Genomic DNA, 22,874 nt, shown 5'->3' with positions numbered 1-22,874 from the left:
GAACTGAGGTCCGTCCTAGGCTAGCGCGGGCAAGGCAGACGCCTTACCCCTTGCACCACCACACCAGCCTCTCCTTCTTTTGTTTTTAATAAAATTTTTAGCTTAACATGTCCATGAAGTTTATGCCTATGTTGTAAGCTAACATTTTCTTTTAAATTTAAAACAAGTAAATGTTAAGTGCATACAAAATGACCCATTATTAATCTCTTTCTTAATTTTTATAATACTCATTACTATTTTCAGGTGGGTTGTCTATGGCTTTATAGAAAATGATATAGTATGTCTTACACTGCCAGTTTAGCTACCATAACTTACTTTCACTGCTGTTTCTTTGAATAGTTTTTTTCACTTTTTTCAATCTGAATTAAAATTTTGGTGATTATGGGGCTGGTGTGGTAGTACAGTGGTAGGTAGGTCATTTGCCTTGTACGTGGCTGAACCAGGACAGACACCTGTTCGATTCCTTGCATCCCTGGTATCCCCGCATCCCATATGGTCCCTGAGCTAGGAACGATTTCTGAGTGCAGAACCAGGAGTAATCCCTAAGCACTGCCGGGTGCCCCGCAAAAAAATTTAAGTGATTACAGTGTTATTGACTGAAGGATTTTTTTTTTTGTTTTTCCAGCCACACCCTTTTGATGCTCTGCCCAAGGCATTTATCTTGAATGTGGATGACCTGGGTTTTATCCGTGGCACCCCATATAATTTTCAGAGCAACCATGAATGATCTCTGAGTATAGAGCAAGAGTAAATTCTAAGTATGAGTAGGGTCCAAAAGCAAATAGTAGTAATGATAATAATAATAACAGAGATATAACATTTAAAAGATCAATACTACATCAAGATCAATTAACTCTCATTAACATATAAAATAAATGGAAGGAAATAAATATATGTTACAACAGCTAATTGGTCTAAAGAAGATATAATAACAGCATTATAATAGCAGTAAAAGACACTAACACCTTCTCGCACTGTGTGACAAATCAATGAAATATAAAACCTATAAGGGAATGATGACTCAATGTTGGAATATATGAAATTAATAAATATTTACAAGACTATTCAGCCCTCAAAAGCCAAATATACATGAAACACACTATAATATAAGCCACATGCTGCAGCCAACTGCAACTTTCAATGATCATGAGGATTAAAATCATATCATGAATCATTTTTAATCACATTACTTTGAAGGCAAAAATTAACCATAAAAATAAAGATGGAAAAATCTCGAACAGTTATAAATTAGAAATAATACAGAACATGAGACACATTGCCATGCACCCATGTAACCTCGTCTCATGTCTATACCACCTGAGGTACCCTGATCATTGTCAGAGTTGACAAAAGATAAAATAAAATACTATCTTTTGCTTTAAAATACATGGAAATAGAGAAAATTAAGCTGCAAAACAGGCACGAGTGATTTCACTTATATAAAGAAAAATATAATGGAATATAGAAAGACCAATAAAGAGAAAATATTAAACTCTAAAGATAAACTTTAAAGATAAAATTGAAGCTTCCGAAGAAAGAAGGGTAGTAGATGGGGACACTCCTGTGGACCATGATGGAGGGATATTAGAAGTTGGTGATGAGGTGGTATGGTAGGTAGTTTTGTACCCCTAAATTATATAGGTATCTATATTTGTTAACTAATATTACTTCAACAAACAAAATTGAGTTGCAGGTGGCAGAGATATAATGTGAATAAAGCTCATGCCTTGCACGAGGCCAGCATAAGTTCAATTCCTGCCTTCATTTGTAGTCCCTCAATCACCACCAGCATGTGCCATCACTGAGAACAGATATATGAGTAAGCCCTGAGCACAAACAGGGTTCCTTTAAAACTCAAAATTTTAGATTAAAAAAATGTGATTTGGGCAATAGATTCTATCTTCCTGACCAATCTCTTTTAAAAGAGCAGCAAAGTTCCCAGTTTCAGTATTAGTGTGGTTCTCTGCAGAACTCGGGCATGCTTTGAAGATGACAAAAACTTGAGTCAGTGATTCAAGGTTTAGCAAGAATGAAAATTCAAGATAAAATTAAATAACCAACATAGAGTAATAATATGGAAATATTAGCATAGGGAAGGTTAAAAACACAATTCTATAGGAAAAGTTATATAAAGGAACAGCAGATGTGAAGAGTGAATAAAAGGGAATCAGACCAACCTTCGATGTTTAAGTTGGCACCGAGGGATTTTCATAACCACGGGAAGCATTTCTTTTCTATCTTTATTACTATGGAATTGGTAAGAGAAATCTGAAAAGGGCATGTGAGAATTTAAAGGTATCTCTTTCTTCCTTTCTTTTTGAGAATTCTTTTAACCTAAAAATGTATGGAAAACCCACAAAGCAATTAGTAAAAATGAAAAGATGGTTATGAACAATTAAAATCCTTTCTGCTTCATTAGCTTTTCACTGTTAAATGTTGTCACTGATTAATGTCAGGCTAAGACATTGAATATGTCTTTCAAAAAGCATATATATGAGAAAATGAATCAAAGAAAAAGGAATCTCAAAAGAAATCTCAGAATAAGCTTGTTAACAACATGACATGAGTAAAAGACTCAAAGTAAAGTTCTGTGTCTATATTCGGCTGTACATTGTATTCTCACAAGCATATAAGAATATATGTGTGTATATTTATATATATTCAGAAGAATGACATGAAAAGTATAAAATGAAAAAGAATAAAATGAAAGAAATATATTCTTTTAATTTTCTGAAAGTATTTCTTCACAGTGTAAAACAGTACAGTAGCTATATAATTTGTGGAGTTTGGTGAAAAATGAATATGTAGATATTTGTCTTCAAAACAAATAAAAATGCATCTTTAAAAGTGATAACTCTGTCCTTACTTTTGTCTCTCTCTAAAATTTTCATAGTATGAGTATTACTATTATGGATAATTAAAAATACTTAAATTTATTTTATTGTTTCATTTACCTTTTAGCTATAGTCATTTAATTATCTAAGTAATTTTGGGGGGGGCACACCTGGCTATGTGTTCAGAAAAATCACTCCAGGCTTGGGGAACCTATATGGGACGCTGGGGGATAGAACTGTGGTCCATCCTAGGTCCTAGGCTAGCGCGGGCAAGATAGATTCCTTACCACTTTATGCCACCACTCTGGCCCCTATATATATATATATATATATATATATATATAACTCATAAATATAAATATATAATTATATAATTATATATAAATATATATACTCATAAATATAATATATATTTATATAGTATAAAACATAATATACAATATAATATAAATATAATATATAAATATAAAGTAAATTTATAATATATATTTATATAATATATATAAATGAACAATTAAAATCCTTTCTGCTTCATTAGCTTTTCACTGTTAAATGTTGTCACTGATTAATGTCAGGCTAAGACATTAAATATGTCTTTCAAAAAGCATATATATTAGAAAATGAATCAAAGAAAAAGACATCTCAAAAGAAATCTCAGAATAAGCTTGTTAATAAATTTACATATAAATATATATATTGGGGGGGTTGGTTATTTTTTGTTTGGTTTTTGGGTCACACTGGCAGTGCTCAGGGGTTACTCCTGGCTCTGTGCTTAGCAATCGCTCCTGGCAGTCTCGGGAACCATATTGGATACCGGGATTCAAACCACCAACCTTCTGCATGCAAGGCATGCATACCTGTTTGCTGTCTCTCTGGCCCCAACATATAAATTTATATATTTAACTCATAAATTATATCATAAAATTACTCAAGTTTTGTGCCTAGATATTTTTCAGTTTATCAGAACAATTTCATAGATATCTGGTAAAACTTATTCAGTGATTTTAATATTTACTTTGAAGTCATTTTATATTTTAATTATGCTAAAGTTTGTATAAAGTAACATTTAATATCCTATTTTTAATGTACAGTTCAATGGTTTTAGGAATAATCATATTATGTATAACCACAATGACACATCTTTATTTCACTTCTAGATATGCATAAGTCCTATCAACACCCTAAAGTACTGTTTAAAAAAGAACTAAAAGAAAAGAAACAGGACTGGGCTGGAGTGGTGGTGCGAAGCTGTAAGGCATTTTGCCTTGCAGGAGCTAGCCTAGGGCGGACTGCGGTTTTTTCCCCTAGCATCCCATATTGTGTCCCAAGCCAGGATGGAAAAAAGAAAGGACAAAAGAAAGGGAGGGAGGGAGGGAGGGAGAAAGGGAAGGAGGGAGGGAGGGAAGGAGAGAGGAAGGAAGGTAGGAAGGAAGGAAGTAGGGAAGGAAGGAAGGAAGTAGGGAAGGAAGGAAGGAAGTAGGGAAGGAAGGAAGGAAGTAGGGAAGGAAGGAAGGAAGGAAGGAAGGAAGGAAGGAAGGAAGGAAGGAAGGAAGGAAGGAAGGAAGGAAGGAAGGAAGGAAGGAAGGGAGGGAGGGAGGAAGGAAGGGAGGGAGGGAGGAAGGAAGGAAGGGAGGGAGGGAGGGAGGAAGAAAAAAACAAAAGGAAGGCAGGAAAAAAGGAAGGAAGATAAAAGGAAGGAAGTTATTATTTTAGCTGTCTGTGTTTTATGGTATCACCATTCTTCAAGTTCTGGTTTAAGGGATAAATATGAATTTGGGCATTCATTACTGACCTCATCTCTCTCATCATCAATTTATTTATTTATTTTGAGCCACACACAGTGGTACTCAGGTATTACTGTTGGGCCTGTGCTCAGGGATCACACATGGCAGGGGCTGGGGGACTATATGTTGTGCTGAGGATTGAGCCTAAATAGGCCATGTGCAAAAAAGTATCCTACCTGATCTACTACTTCTTCAGCCCTAAATTTGAGACCTCCCTTCTAGTGATTTTGAGTTTGTATGGACAGCTAAGTGGCATGAAATTATGTATTGCATTTCCTGAGAGAAAGAACCATAGGTATGCATATTTTATGTTATCCTACTCTTTCCTCTGCTACATTTACCCATTGCCTTTCAATTTCAAAATATAGACTCAAATATAAGATTATGAATTTCAAGAAGATGATAGCAGAACATTGATTCTGGTACAGGATTTTCAGGAATCTATTCCAGAATGGTGCAGAGAACCCCTGCCCTGGAAGGAGCACTGTAAAGAGAGATAAAAATCTTTGGAAAATCTTGGAATTTAAGAACTTTATAGTTTATCCAGTATATGTCCTGACAATCACGTGCGTTCCATTTGCAAGTGAAAGGTATGTTGTCTGCTCTTAAATTGAGTGAGGAAACTCTTGGGCTGAGAAGACTCTGATGCATAGCAACCAAAGCAAGAGAAACTCCAAAATCTAATCTGTAATTACATCATTTGTTAGACCACAGACAAATACAAATGGAAAATAGCCAGATCTGGGGCTGGAGACATAGCACAGCGGTAGGGTGTTTGCTGACTCAGGACAGGCCTAGGTTTAATTCCCAGTGTTCCATATGGTCCCCCAAAGCCAGAAGCGATTTCTGAGAGCATAGCTAGGAGTAACCCTTGAGCGTCACCGGGTGTGACCCAAAACAAAACAAAACAAACAAATAAAAAAACATTTCTATGCTGTAGCTAATCAAATTATTTCTCTTCTTAGATTTAATTCTTCCTGTAAAAAACAATCACCCGTCTCTTGTTGGTGGTCCACAGTGCACCTTTGACCACTTCTCGTTTGGTGTTGTGAGATTCAAATCTACCTTGTTTCAGTAAATTCTTAAAACTTTTATATATGGATCAGTTTATCTTTAAATCCTATTTGCAAATCAGAGACACCTGACTAGCCTGGCTCCATAGCTAACTAAAGGCACAAAGGGAAATGAAGTAAGGTATGCTGACTCCTAATTAGATACACATCTCACATGTCACTGCCATTTGACGCCTAAAAGAGCAGCTCCACTGAAGAAGGAAGGACTGTGTTGGTCTATTCTTTGGTTGCCTATCTGTGTAATCCCAGATACTGAAAAAAAATCCAATGTGTTGGGGTGCCTGACATAACAAGAGTTAAAAGATAAACAGAGTCAGGACCAGTAATTCAGTGAAACCTATCTGCTGGACTGCCCTTAGAGGAAGAATTCAAAGTAAACTTTGTGTGGAGGCAAAGTGTGTGGGGAAGCAATGTTCTTTCCAGGAAAGGCTTGTGAAAAGTAGTTGAATCAGTCTATGGAGGCTGTGATTTTCATTCTAAATAGAGTGTCAACTGAAGATACCATGTCTGACACAAATTTCTTTAACTTAATCTTACAGTGAATATGCTTAAAACTAATTTTGCCAGCACCCTTTAACTACTTAAGTCAGTGAGTGGTCTCTACCTATGCTTTCTTGTTTTAATATCCACAGATTAAATTAATAGAGGGAAATGCATGTATGTCATTGTTGATTTTGACTTTTTTCATAGAAAAGAAATAAATATGCATTAAAAGTCACTGAAAATACTAAAGTAGATAATTTTCAAATTATAAAAATATAGGTTACATATCTCATTTTATACTAATACAGTTAAAGAATCTATCAAATATTGTTTGTCCCAAGATTATTTTCTGCCACCAAGCTAGTCTAGACGACCTTCTCTCTTTATTTTATTTTGGGTGTGTGTTGAGATTCTTTTAGTGTTCCTCATTGTACATTCCTGATTCTGGGTTCAGGGATCATTCCTACAGGGGTCAGGGACCAAATGCAATGTTGGAAATCAAACTCAGATCAGTAACATGCAAGACAAGTACCTTGGCAGCTAAACCATCTCTCTGGCCCTTTTACACTCATAATATTTCTTCTAAATTGTTCAACTTTCTTAAACTTGGCTTTTCTACAGAAGCTGTAAACAAGTTTGCATCTACTATCATTCGAGGTGCTTTTATCTGTGGGCACTCTTTCAAACAGGGAAGATTGCCCATCAACAAATAAAAGAAATTCTCTCATTCAGTATTCTCAGAATATTCTGTCCTCTGGACATAACTGCCAGCATCTCACTCACCTTGAAGTAAAGCACAGAATATCAACGTAATCAGCACAACCCCTATGATTATCTTTTCCCTCAGTGGAAAAAAAAATCATAAAAATCATTGGCACTTTACTAATAATTTTATGTTTGTCCTTTTTCCCTCCTCCTGGTATTTTCCTTAAAAAAAAAAAACACTGATTTCATTTGATAGCTCTACTTGCTGATATTAGAAACACAGTAACACTTTTCTCCCAAACTTGTTGTTGCTGAACCTATGATAATAGAAAATAGTTTTGTGAACTGATTTTTTGACCTGTGACTTGTCCCACAATAACACATTACCTGTATCTATAGGACATGAGCTAAAGCAGTGTAGTGCCTGATGATGAGGTGAGTGTATTATATATAAATTTCATGGGAATACTGTCTATCCTTTCTTCAAAACCTAATATAGTATCTTATAAAACACAGGACAAAGAACATACCAGTTTTATATTTTAATTTCAAAGGGCTCCACTATCTCTTCTGTCTTTGCCTCAAAAGGAGACTATTGAACTGTCTTAGGTAAATGAATCAGTCCCTAGTTTAAAAGAGAAAGAAAATTAAGTTCATTCTTTCTGATGTCTCAGTATAAGTTTAAACATGACATGGTATTTTGAACAGCTCGGTTTTAAAAGGAAAAAAATAAACATGATTGCACAAGAGTTAAAATATACAGAATCTTCACGTGAGCCATTCAAGCAGATAGCCAAATGATTCATTTTTCCCACCACATATAGAAAGATAAGTGGATTGCCAAAAGCAAAACTGCTTTCTCAACCCTGCTATATGCCTCCTCAATTTTTTTTTGATACTTAATGGTGCAGGTTGTGTCTCTCAATCTGTTTATAACTACACAACTATAAATAAGATGATCTCCCTCAGGCATCCTGTGAACAATAAAAATAGTTTCTAAGAATAATAATACTAAAAACCAATGAACTATATTAATATAGTATAAAAACAAAGTTGTTGCTGAGTAATTTGGTGTTATAGGATAGAGTTATTGAAAATTCTTAACTAGAATGAATAACCCTAGAAAATCTTTTTTTTGTCTCTCTTAACATTGAGTTTTAACTGAACAAAGATGAACTTATTAAAATAAAATATAATCCTCCACATCCACAAGAGTAAATTAAATAAAACAAAACTTATTAATGGTGACCTTCTAATAATAATTTTAATAATAATGATTATTATGATAACTTTGGCAAGCACTATAATATTTTTGGCCCAGAATGAACTTTATCAAAGAAAACTTTAGCAAAATGTTTGCAAGGATCTTCTATAAAATGCATGTTCTTATGTCCCACAAGGATTTATTAAATGAGAATTGTCAGCCATAGGTAGATCTGCCTGTTGATAAGTGACACCTATTAATTCTGCTATATTTTGATGTTCAGAGTATCGATTGCCTAGATTTCACTAGTCAGTTTCTAGATAGCATTTAACAAACACACTGGATTCTGTGAGTTTTGTCTCAACATAAAAATTATAAATACAAACTCATTTAAGGAAAATCATCTATGTAGGTGCTAATCTTCATAAGATTTTTTTATTCTTAATAAAAATGATATTAACCCCCCTCAGCTGTGTGTTTGTTTGCCATCACATCTCAATCTGTGTTTATTTAGTCATGTCAAATCTCTCTGCTTTTGAATCACACCAAACATTGGACTTTCAGTTACACTGTGTGCTAACAGAGAACAGGCTCACTGGAAAATGATGTGCCACCCTCCTCCTTTTAAGTGCTCTGACCCATCCCATAGGGGTCAGAGCTCCAGCTACGATTTACAAATAGATCTCTAATATCTGTATATAAGTGAATGTGAGTGTGTATGGATGGATTCCTCTATGTTGGTCTAATCTGGATTGTACATAATGCCTACCTATATTGTATATAGCCCTTGTTATATATTATCCCTCCCTCCTTCCCATCACCACCCTAAAAAACTCCTTCTATCCTTCCCCCCATTCTCAAACCTGATCCTTTACCTCTCCCTATTTAATCCTCTTTATCCTCAGTTATTAACTGCTCAGGAACCATGACATTCCCCCTGCCCCAGTAGGCTGCCATCCAGCTCCCAAAGGGAAAGGACATCCTCTCAGCCCCCATCCCTTGCTCCAGCAAGAAGCTGCAACCACCACTCCCACTGATTTATACTATGTGGCCCTCTTTTTCCCACATCCCTTCAATGTGGACTATTGCCTGCTACCAGAATCAGCTTCAGAGAGATCCCCATCTTGAGAACACCACTTGAAGACCCTGGCTGCAGTAAAACACTGTTCAGACTCCACAAGACCATGGTGTGAGAAATGTGCCCTGTATTTTATCCCCTTCCTTAGACTATCTCAAAAGACTCAATGGAGATATATTTTCTTTGCATGTTTACTCTTTAAATAGATATAACTCTTAGTATTTATTTCCATATGTAGAGGTAGCCTCCCCTCCACCCTTTTTTTCTTTTTTCTTTCTTTTTTGGGAGGGATGTTTTGGTTCTGTTGAGCAGGAAATTCTAGTAGAAATTCTTGCCTGGAATAAGAACTCAAGTCAAAATCAGAACATAGAAATTGTATATCTTGTAATTTTTGCCCCAAATGCATCAAAAATATAATCTGACATCTTTTTTCCTGCATAGGCATACTAAAATGGAGAAATATTATGTGTATACAAGTTATTATCTAGTATAGGTAAGAACTCATAAATTTTATAATGCAAGGGTGCCTTCACCCTGAACAATTCCTATGGGAACTTAACTTAGACCTCATGTGATCAAACATCAACCACCTACCCTGATCTCTGGACCTTAGAACTAGGACAGTCCTTGCACCAGCACTAGGAATCAAACTCCCCTAGGGAAGGCCTTAATACTGTTCAGCACCAGCTTGTGCTACAGTAGATTCATATGACACCCTGATGACAAGGAAGCAGCAACAACTTGATCTAAGGACAGGTTGTCTTACTTCACCACCTAATGGTGAAATAAAATCAAAAGACCCTCCATCCTAGGATCTGTGAAAAAAAAAAAAAACTAAGATCACTAATTTGGAAGTGTTGGGAACCACACCCATGGCACTCAGGGTTTATTTCTGATTTTATACTCAGAAATCATGCCTGATAAGCTCAGGGGACAATATGTGATGCTGGGAATCGAACCTGGATCTATCCTGGGTTGGCAGCATGCAAGGCAAACACCCTACAGCCATCTATCTCTCTGGTCCCCAGATCACTAATTAAAGAAGACTGACTATGACAACCTTGACTGAGCACAACTTTTTCTGGGACCATAAAGACTCTATCGTAGGCTTCATCCTAGGAATTCTGAAAAACCAACATCTCTGAATACAGAAGACTGATTTTGACAACCACTACTGAACAGAACTTTTTCTGGAACCATAAAGATAGACCCTGGGGTTTTACAACAACATGTCAGGAGCCTATAGTTGGTCTCATGACAGTATAATTCAAGGATAGAGAGACCCTGCATCTCTTAAGCTAAGAAAATTTTCTTTCTTATTTACCCAACATTTACTATTTTAAAAATAAAAAAAAACACTTGCCACATCTGCCACATCTGTCCCCTCATTTCTTCTTTTTGTTTCAATTTATTCATATTTATACCTTCTATTTAGGACCTCCACATTTTTTCTTACAGAACCACAGAACATGAATCACCTGGTTCTGCCTCACATTTATATGTCTCCCTACTATCTGAGAAAAGAAAAAAAAGTGGATAGGTCCCAGGAGTCAAACAATTCCAGGAGCATAGAGTGGAAATAAAAAATGCTCAGCCCTAAATACCCAAATAAATGCCAATGACAGTAAATTGAAGAGACCCAAACTGTAACAAGCTATACACAAAATGGACCTGTTATGCTAAAAGTCTGAAGGGCTAAGGATGGAGGTTCAAGATGCATGCTGGGAACTATGGTGGAGGGAAGTAAACATCGGTGGTGGAAAACCCTAATACACTATCACTGTGTAACTGAAATACAACTGAAATAAAAAATAAAAAATATTTTCCAAAAAAAAAATATATATAAGTATCTAGTAATGGTCCCTTAAACAAAGCATAAGCATTTGATAAGTCTATCACCCTGCAAGTACCACCTCTTTCTTAAATTCTGACCACTGTTGTAAAATAGTTGATAAATAAGTGTGAATAAGATAATTACCTAATATTTTTTTAAAAAGGCCTTGATGACAGGAGGTATAAAGCAGAGCTCTCACATTCAACAATGTAAATATTGTTTCTTTTTTAAATCAAAAAATTATGCCTTTAAGTTCCATCCAAGTTGCATCAAACTGAAAACATTTTTTATAGAAGTCTAATATTTTTATAGATGTCTAATGTTCCTTCATGTATACATTCCACAACTTTTTTTTTTATTTTTCCAAGCAGTGCATACAAAATCTAGAGAACATCTCCCAGTGATTCTCCACACACAGGGTTCACTGCAACTCAATGCAATGAGCTTGAGAATTCAATAAGTACTTCAAAGAACTTGAAGTGAAAGAAATTTCCCTGCCTATCTGGTAGGGATCTTGGATGCCTCCAGGTCCATGTCTAACAATGTGGGTTTCTAGGTCTCCACCCTGAAATGTGCATAACATGAATGTTCCCAGAATCTAACTGGAGTCTGTAGAATGTACACACACAGACACACAAATACACACACTATCTTTACTCCAGCACCTATACCCTAAGTTCTTTGATCTATTTCTTAATCTTGTACATTTGAATTATTTCTATATTCTTGCTATTGTACCTAGTGAACATATATGAACATAAACATTCATATATCTTATTAAATCATTGTTATTGTGTTTTAAGGGTAGAAACATGTGGAAGCTCTGTTCTTACATTTTTAAAAAATCTTCATAATGTTTTCCATAGAAAATTAACCTGATAAAATGCCAACAGTTAAATAGGGTTTCTTTTTTCAAAGTATTCCCAACAACATAGATCATTTCCTATCTTTTTGTTATATATGTCATTATCATTTATGTGAAATATTTCATTTTTTGTAACTTCCTGATAATAAGTGATGATTGGCACTTTATATTTTTACCTACTTTGCTTTTCATGTCCTCAGTCTGAGGCTTTTTTTTACTACTTCTTCAATAATAAAGTATAGAAACAATACTAATGAACCAAAGCTAAATATTATAACTTTTTAAAATCTCCTTAGAGGATTTGCTTCAAGTCCTGAAGGTGATTGCCTTGCTTGCAACCAATACCAGTTTGATCACTGGAGTCATGTATGTTCTCCTAAGCACTTAAATGAGCACTGCAAGGAGTGAATCCTGAACACACAAAGCCAGAAGTATACCTTGAGCATTGTCATATACATCTCCAAAAAATCAAAAAAATACAATAACAAATGCCATTTGGTATAAATCTTAACCTCTACAAAGTTTTTCCGAGTGGATAGCTTCTTTTTTTTTTTTTTATTGAGGGGAAATATTTTTTTTAATCACTCTTGTTAGTCCTTTAGTCCCTTTGTGTTTCCTTTCTTTTTTTTTTTTTTTTACCAGTGCAACATTCCCATCACCAATGTCCCAAGTCTCCCTCCTCCCCACCCGACCCCGACTGGATAGCTTCAATACAATATTATTATGAAAGTTTTTTTAAAAAGGGATATTTAAAATCATAGTCATGAAAAAATCACATTTTGAAGAATAGAATTAATAAAATCTTGCCAAATTGTTTTTTTCTTCTGTATGTATTAGCAAACATGCTCCTCTGGCTGTGGTATACAGTTGTTATCTCAAATTGTGTACATGAACAAGCTTCAATATTGAGAATAATTTAGAAACTTAAGTTCAGGTTTTGATTCATATTCTTCTGATAAAAGCTATCTGTTAAAGCAAAATTTATAGTTCCAGGAAACAAATTAATTTTTAAAATTGAAAACTTTGACTATAATCAGCAATATGAATGTAACCCCTTTGCACAAAGGGCAAGAAAAAAATGAAATGACCAAACACATTCTGCTAAATTTAGTCCTGAGAGAAAGTTGTTTGTGTGAAATTAAGTCCTTTGAAATGACAGATGGAAATAGTAATGAAAAATAAGCATCTAAGTAATCTGACAAAGGCTTCCAAGTGGCACACAGCCCAGAAGAAACATTTGTTCTGTCCAAAGGCACATAAGTCTGTGTAGAAACAACTGACCCCAATACTTCAGGGTTCAATGAAGGCTCTCTTTTGCTAAGCCAAGGTTTATACAAATTTGTAATTATAATAAAAAGTAAAAGTGGACGATAAGATATGAATATTACTTCTAAATTTCAGTGCAGGGATAATCTTGCAATATTATGTTTTAAAAGAGAATTGTTACAAATGTGGTGATTGAGCATCTATCTATGCAATCTCTATTAATTCTGTCTCTGAATAGAAATAGATGAGATGCGGCACAGAGACATAATTACAATTTTTACATTTTATTTCAGCACCTTACATTTGCAAGCCAAGTACTCCACTGCTGAGCTGCATGCCGGACCCTCTCATTGAAAAATTCAGTCTCTCTGTAATATAAAGAAGTGGTCAGCAAACAATAGACTATTGGGTGACCTGACATCAGGGTTTTATTTAAGAAAAAAGGTTTATTGTGACACAGTCACACATACTTTATATTTAAAAAAGCAGATTTGAGATTTCAAAGTAGTTTTCAAAAAGCCTAAAATATTTTATATCTGTTTCTCTCAATTTACTAATCAAATATTTTAGTCATTTTAAATATTTTTATTTTAATCTTGCATACAAAAAGTATTTTCCCATTAACAGTGTTCATTGGTAATAGTCTTGTGTGGTTTTTTTTTCAGTGTTAATTGGTAGGCTCATCATGAGAAAAGATTTTTTTTTGTTATTGCTGTTTTCATTTGTTGCTTTTATTCCCACCTGTGCACAACCACTTTTTTCCTAGGTGTAGGCTTCATGTTACACACCAATAACACTATACCAAGCATAAATATATCTAATATTAGCCACTAAGGTCATGATTTACAGTGATTTCAGAGATACGTAGCCTCTGAAGAAAGATAAGAATGAATGATGTGGTCCAGAGTCGCAGTACAAAGGTACTTACCTTCCATGAGGTTGAGGTAACTTTAACCCTGGTTCGAATCCCAAGACCACATCTGGTCCCCTTAGTGGCTTTTTACCAAGGTGTCATTCCTAAGTACAAAGCCTGAAATGTTCCTAGTACCAGTGATATGACCATCCTTCCAGAAAAGAGTAACTCACCATAAATTTACTGCAAATTACTACTAGTTCCATAAGATAAAATACTATTATTTTAATAAATTTTAATAAAATTCCATAAAATACTACTAGTTCCATAAGATTTTAATATCATACAAGCCACAGCCTGTGACATTATCCATAACACATTTCTTTCAAAATTCTGGGAACTTATTTTTGTGCCGAGTCTTTATGTATTTGAATTATTTTCATGACCGAGTCTTTAATTGTATTTGACATGCATTTAAACTGTTATTTCATGATATATTTGTTATTCTCTTAGTACATTTCTTAATATCTCACATATTAAATATTATATTCATATCTCTTTCATTCTAACTTTACTCAGCAAGAGACTCTTCAATCCATCCACATAGAAGCAAATTGCATGGTTTTGTCTTTTCTCATAATCAAGTCAAATTTGATCATGCATATATGTCAAAACATATATAATATAAAATTATAACTTCCTGAATTAATAGGAAGATTTATAAGAGGGATACATATTTACATCCAACTTTAAAAACGTTTAGAACTCAAAATTCCTGTTCTTAGCATTTACATATATATAATTTTCTCAATCCTGAACCTTGTCATCACTTTTTTCTCAATCAACTTTATAATTGGATTCAAGTTAAGAAATAGAAGTAAAGTGCGGCATTATTTATCAGTCCAATATAAGCAATCCACTGATTAGAGTATACTAATAACTTAATTTCTACCTCATTTACATTTATGACACTCATCTTAAGCTTTCATTTTATAAATTTGCCACTTTTCCATATAAAATCATCTTTGAATTTAGAACTTCTGTCAACAACATGTTTCATTAGGCAACTAGAATATTAAATACTATCTGGAATTGCTAAAATGGCATTATATTATTAGCTCTCTTTTATGTATCTTTTAGTTCTGTAATTCTGTAAAAGCCAAAACAAAAAGTTTTTGCTAAATTGATTTTACTTACAGTCTAAATCTATATTATTCCACAGTATTCTAAATTATTTTATTATTATGACAAATTATCTATAAACCTATAATTAAAGCACAAACCATCAAATAATTTTTTCAGTATTGCCAACCTGTTCAATGCTGAAAAGTACTGTTTTATCTGAACTTAACACACAATTATTTATCTTAAGTAAATAAATGTCTTAAGTAGGTGGTTTATGCCTTGCATTGGCTGATCTATGATTGATCCCTGAGATCCCATAAAGACCCAGAAGCCTGCTCAGAGTCATTTCTGAGTGAAGAGCCAGAAGTAATTCTTGAGCACAGCTGTGTGTGGTCCAACCCCCCCCCCCCATACACACATACAGACATATATATTTCAAAGTCCAAGAGGAAGATAGAAAGTATAAGCCAAGAGCCTCACATCCCCATCAGAGGCACACAGTAAATGCAACATTTCTCAACCAAAAACAGTCTGAAAACTATTGAAAAAATAATTTATCATTTATTTTTAGTCCAATAAAAATATTAGTAGATTTCATGTGAATACAAATTCTTGGTATCAATTACATTTTATAGATAGGCTCTACTGGGTTCCATTTAACCTCAATAATATACTAAAAAATTCTTTAGGTTTTTTTTTTTTTTAGTTTTAGAAAGTTAGATTATCTTTCTATCAAGTTAAATATCAACTTGAAGTATCCATCGTAGTATAAATTGAGCCCTGGTTTACATAAGAACAATTTATTTTCAAAGTTCTTTTTAAAGATAGGAAATAATATCTAAGTCTCATTCTCAGGACCACTGCTGAAATTTACTGATACACTTTATGAAGGATTGAATGTAGTTTTACAAAACCTTCTCAGAGAGAAATTCAAGTAGCCCCTACTACTTGACAGAGGCATTTTCATGAAAGAAAAAAATGCATTGAAATTTAAACTATAATGTGGTGTACCCCAAGACCCGCCCATATCTGGGAGGAGTTTTGGGAACCGGATAATAGGTGTAACTACCTGCAAGACCTCCCATTTCTGGGAGGGTTCTGGAAAAGGATAGATAAACCTCTGAGCCAGGGGATTCGGCCCTTTTGCCGTTTCTCTCTTGGCCCGGCTTGGCTTCCTGGCTTTTGAATCTTTGGGCCGCATGGAGCCCAAAGGGAAGATGGCTAACAGGAGATAAGATGCAGGGCTAGCAAAATATTGCTGAATGCTTGAAAGGTTAACATAGGCCACACACCTGTGGTGGCAAGGGCATGAATAAAGATGATTCTTCCTGATGGCTGCGTGTGAGTGAGTGATTTCACCTGGGCCTGGAACTCGCCGGCTGCATGGAGGTTGCAGAGCCATGTGGGCTGGATGGTATCCTCCACCATCCAGCCTCATCGTTAATTATTTAATGCAACATCTGGCGCTCCGAACTTTGACCTGAATCCTGGACCCAAAAAACCAGCAACAATGGTAACATTTCTGCTTTTCAGTTTAATTTTGGCTCTTGTCGGGTGCACTGAGCCCAAAACCCTGGGCCACGTGCAACCATTTTTAAAAATGGCCGACACCCCATCTGGGGGTTCAAAGGCCATTAAAACAAAAGAGGTGAAAGCTTGCACCACCTCTGGCCAAGGCCCAGAACTAAAACTTTGTTACAAAAACCAAAAACCTCGGCCTCTACAAAAACTTATTAAAAGCTTAAATTGGAAACGGAGGAGAAAAAAGACTGTATTTAAAGTGGACTGATTTTCTGAAAATGACCTTTGGCTTGAATTTGGATTTCGACTTTGGAAATTTCGAACTGAACTTTTAGTTTAAATCACTTGGAACTCTGAACATCCAAAGTGCTCCCAGAGGGGAAAAAAGGCAGCGGTGAAGCCCCTGCGGCAAAAAGCTCCAAGCGGCAAGCTCCAAGCAGCTCGGCTCGGCTGGGATATCGGCTGGAATCGGCTTGGCTGGGCTCAGTTTGGCCCGGAAAAGCGAAAAACCTGGAATCCTCGCTCCAGATCACAAACCGGCAGCGGAGCCTGGAACTACGGAAGAAAGCCACGTGGTAAGATCAGCGTGGGACAAAACATCTGAACTTTAAAAGTTTACAGAAGCCACGTGGTGAGATCAGCGTGGAACAAACCAGCATCTAAAATCTAAAAATTTACAAAAGCCACATGGTGAAATCAACATGGTGAGATCAGCGTGGGACAAATTAATCATCTGAACTATGGTTTTAGGTGTAGAAAATTAGTGGGTAGTAATATTTTACTCATAGTTGGTAATGGGATAAGTTTTACTTACTAGTTAAAAAATAAAAATAAAAGGGAAGTCATTCAGTTTAGCTCATTTAAACATCTAATTTCTAACCACCTGCATCTTTGTCTTAAGTCATTTTCTTTATAATTTAAATGTGTTTTGTTGTCTTTCAGAGTTAATATTTTCAATTGCAAAATGTTTTACTGTGTATTTTAATGTACTTAGCCTGTTTTTAAAATGTATGTTATGCATGTATGCTGAAGTACTTGTGTATAGAAAAAATATAGGAACAGTGAAGTTCCCCCAATATAGTTTAAAAGTATAGGAACATGTAAGTTCCGAAATAGTGCTTGGTAAAAAAGCATTAATAGAATTTTAGGTTACAGGTGTAAAGTATATTTTGCAAATAATATGTTTTTGAAAAGGGCTGGTATATTAATTTTCACTTTATTTCGTTGGCGCATGAAAATATTTAAAAAAGGGGGAAATGTGGTGTACCCCAAGACCCGCCCATATCTGGGAGGAGTTTTGGGAACCGGATAATAGGTGTAACTACCTGCAAGACCTCCCATTTCTGGGAGGGTTCTGGAAAAGGATAGATAAACCTCTGAGCCAGGGGATTCGGCCCTTTTGCCGTTTCTCTCTTGGCCCGGCTTGGCTTCCTGGCTTTTGAATCTTTGGGCCGCATGGAGCCCAAAGGGAAGATGGCTAACAGGAGATAAGATGCAGGGCTAGCAAAATATTGCTGAATGCTTGAAAGGTTAACATAGGCCACACACCTGTGGTGGCAAGGGCATGAATAAAGATGATTCTTCCTGATGGCTGCGTGTGAGTGAGTGATTTCACCTGGGCCTGGAACTCGCCGGCTGCATGGAGGTTGCAGAGCCATGTGGGCTGGATGGTATCCTCCACCATCCAGCCTCATCGTTAATTATTTAATGCAACACTATATAAATTTCAGTTTAATTCATCATAGCAGGGACAGAGTGATATCACAGCAGTAGGATTCTTGACTTGTTTCTGCAAACCTGATTTGTTCCCCAGCATCCCCTATGCTACCTTGGGCACACCAGTAATGATTTCTAAACCCAGATTTGGGAATAGACCCTAAGTACTGCCATCTATGGCTCAAAATCAAAACAAATAAAAATTCATCAAGTGAAAGGAGAATTTTTTTTTCAGGTCTCCATTTTCCTCTATGATTTTCTGAATGACCTCGGTGCTAGACACTTGAATAAGAAAAAACATATTTCCAGAGCCAACTTGACAAAGTTAATTTGAGGTACATATTAGCTGCAAAGGACTGATGAAGGTGGAACAAAAAGAAGTCCACAATCAGGGTGAAAAAAAAAATCAAAACTGACTTTTGCCTAAAATCATGATAGAAAATTTGCCAAGAAAAATAAATACATTAATGAGATGATAGATAAATAAACCTCATTTTTTATCTCTCTTTTAGTTCCACAAATAGCCCTAGTTGTAATCTCTCTCACTCACATATTAATATTTGTTTTTGTGCTTTTAAAGTGTAAATCTTATTCTTAAATTTTAAAATGTCTTATTTTAAGGATATATTTTAGCATATATATTTTGCAAGTATTTTCTGCAGATCTGTGACTTTGCCTTTGCATTGTCAAAAAGCATCTTGGAAAACAAATATTTTGATTTTCCTAATGCCTTAACATTATCATTCATATTTTTGAACAACCTAAGAAAACTTTTAATCTTCTAAGTCATAAATCTTTTATCCTAGTTTTAAAATGTCAATACCTTTAGTTATGATATGAGGATCTATCATACATTTCTGAGAAAAATAACAAAAGCACATATATAAATAAATAAAGATAAATAAATAAATAAATAAAGTGTCTCTATCATTTATGTTCCACTTCTTGACTCAGAAACACAAACACATTTGGAGGGGTTTTGTAGAGTACAAATACTCCAGGAAATAGATTAGGTCTAACTATCTTAGTTCTCTTCTAAGAAGTACTTGTTACATTACTCTATGTTAATATATTATTATTGATACATATTATTTATTATTTTATTCCTATATTAGCCTATAATTTTTGTAACTGTGGCTCACTTCTTTCTATTACTGCGCAACCAGTTACTTAAAAATAAAGAAATTATGAAATACAGAAATAAACCTAACAGAAGTAGAATATTGAAACAAATTAATACCTCACCGCCTATTTTTCAAATTCTTGTTCTTTTATATGCATTCTATTTTTCTCACAAGACCACTAAATAATGTGTATTCTAATATTATTTTTGTTTTATATCCCATATACTTAACCATTAGTATTATTATGCTAACCATGAGTATTTTACTTGCTATAAATTTTTAAATATATTTTTTATTTAAGTAACATGATCATATTTGGGTTACAGTCATACCAGAACACCACCCTTCACCAGTGCAACATTACCCCCTCCCCCCTTCCCATTCCCTGCCTGTATTTGAGACAGGCATTCTACTATAGTAATTTGTTTTTAACTTGCTATAATTTTTTTCTCAACAAAATTCCTTTACTACTACTGGTTGCTAGTCAGCAAGTAATTCATAAACTAAGTAATAGCTTAATGGTAATAGTATGTCTTATCCTTCAATACTAATACTAATTCTTCTTAATTAAAAATGTAATGAATACTATAGGAGTTCCTAGCATTAACAACAAAATAAAAAATAAAATACCAACAAAAGACACATTTTTTATTTAATTTGTACCTATAATTAGAGGCCAAACTTTTGAGATTTTCTACTCTTCCCTCTAGAATATACTTGTGACATTGAGGAAATACATATGACTCATCAAAATCACTTTCTTCATTTTTCTTTTATTACATAAAAGTCTGAAGCAGGACATAGAAAAATGAAGATCCATAAAACTTAAGCTATCTCAAATAGAATGGAATAGTTCTGAAAGGGTCCTTGGCTTCTTTTGCCCTAAACCAATGCTTTGAAGTGCAAATTCAATCTGAGAAACCTTAACTTCAGTGTAGAACATGCCACTCAAAGACATTGCTGATAGCCTTTATCTGGCTAAACTAATCCCATGCCAAGATAGAAGAATGATTTGCAGAGTAATTTGCAAAGCATAAACAATGAAATATAACCGAATAATGTTTTTTGTTAACTTGCCATTGGGCTCAGAATGTGTAGTAAATTTCTGGATGCAGTCTCTATAATGAGATTTGACTGTGTAAACTCAGAATAATTTTAGTACAAAATAACTGATAAAGTTAAAATACATATTTCCCACAGTTTGGGGCATCATAGATAGATAGATAGATAGATAGATAGATAGATAGATAGATAGATAGATAGATAGATAGATAGATAGAGATAGATAGGTGAGGCATCATTACTTCTTTTTATATTTTTATAATTTATTTTTATTTATTAATGTATTGTATTTATTTATTATTTTATTTTACCTTTTTTTGTTTTTTTGGGGGGGTCACACCCGGCAATGTTCAGGGACTACTCCTGGCTCTATGCTCAGAAATTGCCCCTGCAGGCTTGGAGGACCATATGGGATGCTAGGGATTCGAACCACAGCCTGCATGCAAGACAAATGCCTCACCGCTGTGCCATCTCTCCAGCCCCATCATTACTTCTTAGTTTAAATAAGATTGGTAAATTTCCCTGTAGCTCATCTGAGTATAATCATATAATTATGTTACATTTAATTGACAACAAAAATCTAAAAGGATTTGGATTAAAAATTAAAAATGTAAGCTTCAGATCACAAAAGTTTTCTCAAGTATTTAAAGCAAAAATTTTTATGTTGTTAATTCTTGAGATTATAGACCTTCAGCCAAATAGAATATACAATGTTTAGATAAAGTAAGGAAATGCAAAGAAAAATGTTGCTTAGTATATTAAATACAACTTATTTGTTAGATAAACCTAAAATCAACTGTCCAATTTCCAACTTTAACAAATGAGATAGCATTTCTAAGGTCAATTTACTATTAAAAAAATTAAAACACCAAGAAATATTACCTAACTTAGATGAGTTCCAGGTGTTCCATCAATAGGCACCTAAATGTTAAACAATATTTTACATACTCAAGGAATAAAGTTTTAAATTAAGATACATTCCATTAACTACATGGATTTATACAGATTTGAAAGTAAAGAAGTACCAAAGTCCACTTGTTTGCTGCTTTTGGCTATGGAAAACAAATGCATGAAGATAGAATTTCCCTCTGCTGTTGTATTCCAGTATATACCTCAACTTACAAAAAGGGAAAACTATAAAAGATCAACAGCCACTGTGCACTTTATAGTGTCCATCACCAGCTTCATGCTGGTGAGGACACTTGAGAATAGATACTTTATTGGCAGCTAATATGGTTCTGACTGCTTACTGTGATGAACTCTTGGACCTATAATTTACATGTAAAATGGCAGTTAGTCTCTGATTTTGATAGAGCTAGAAATTTACCTTCCAGATGACCTATTTATAAGATTAAAATTTTTTCTATGGAAAATTATAAATTTCTTTTTATTATTTAAATTTTTAAAGTGTGAAATTTACAAAGCCATATTGGAAAATTTGTTCACCAAATATGTGTTTACTACACTATTATAAATATTTAAGATATATGTTGTCACAAAGTATTTTTGATCACATTTCTAACCATTTCTAGAAGCCTCTCAGATTTCTACTGCCACAGACTAAATTAGTGACTTATAGCATATTACCTAAATAATGAATTAATAACTGCAAATAAATGCTTACATGAAAGATAAGAAGTTGTAGGATATCTTTTTTATAAAATAAATGGAATGGAGTAGAGAGAAAGTACATTATATAGTACTTGCTTTGGACTTAGTCAACCCAATTTCGATGCTCAGCATTGCACATGGTCCCCCAAGCACCTTCAGGAGTCACACCTGAATACAGAGTCAGAAATAATTCCTCATGATAGCTGGTCATGTCTCCCAAATAGAAACAAAATAAATAAAAGAAACTTTGATATTAACAACATAATGATCTTGTAAATTTGATGTAAAAGCTAAAATTAGGCCTAATGGAAAAATATATATATATTACTATCATATTAACTAAGTAAACAAATAGAGGAAATTTAGTAAATATATAAAAGATGAAAAATACTACCAATTAAAGTGAGTGTTTATAAATTACAATCCTCAAAATAACTAAATAATAAACATTAACCTCAAGAGCACACAGAATATTTGCAAAACCATACACATAGAAAGTAAGTCTTCATAATTATGATATAATATTGAGTAGATTCTATTGCAGTAATGTATCCATAAAATTCTCAAAAAATTGCATTAGACAAACATTTAAATAATAATTCATAAAAAGTACAAAAGAAAAATTTAAATATTTCTAAATTAATATTGATAAAAATGAAATAAATTAAAGTTATGGATTTCAGGGAAAGAACTTATTACAAGGAAATAAAACTAAACAAAAATTAGTTTATATAGG

Source organism: Suncus etruscus, chromosome 1 (genome assembly GCF_024139225.1).
Source record: "Suncus etruscus isolate mSunEtr1 chromosome 1, mSunEtr1.pri.cur, whole genome shotgun sequence".
NCBI classification, from domain to species: domain Eukaryota; kingdom Metazoa; phylum Chordata; class Mammalia; order Eulipotyphla; family Soricidae; genus Suncus; species Suncus etruscus.
The sequence above is the reverse complement of the archived record's forward strand: the minus strand, read 5'-3'. Positions refer to the sequence as shown.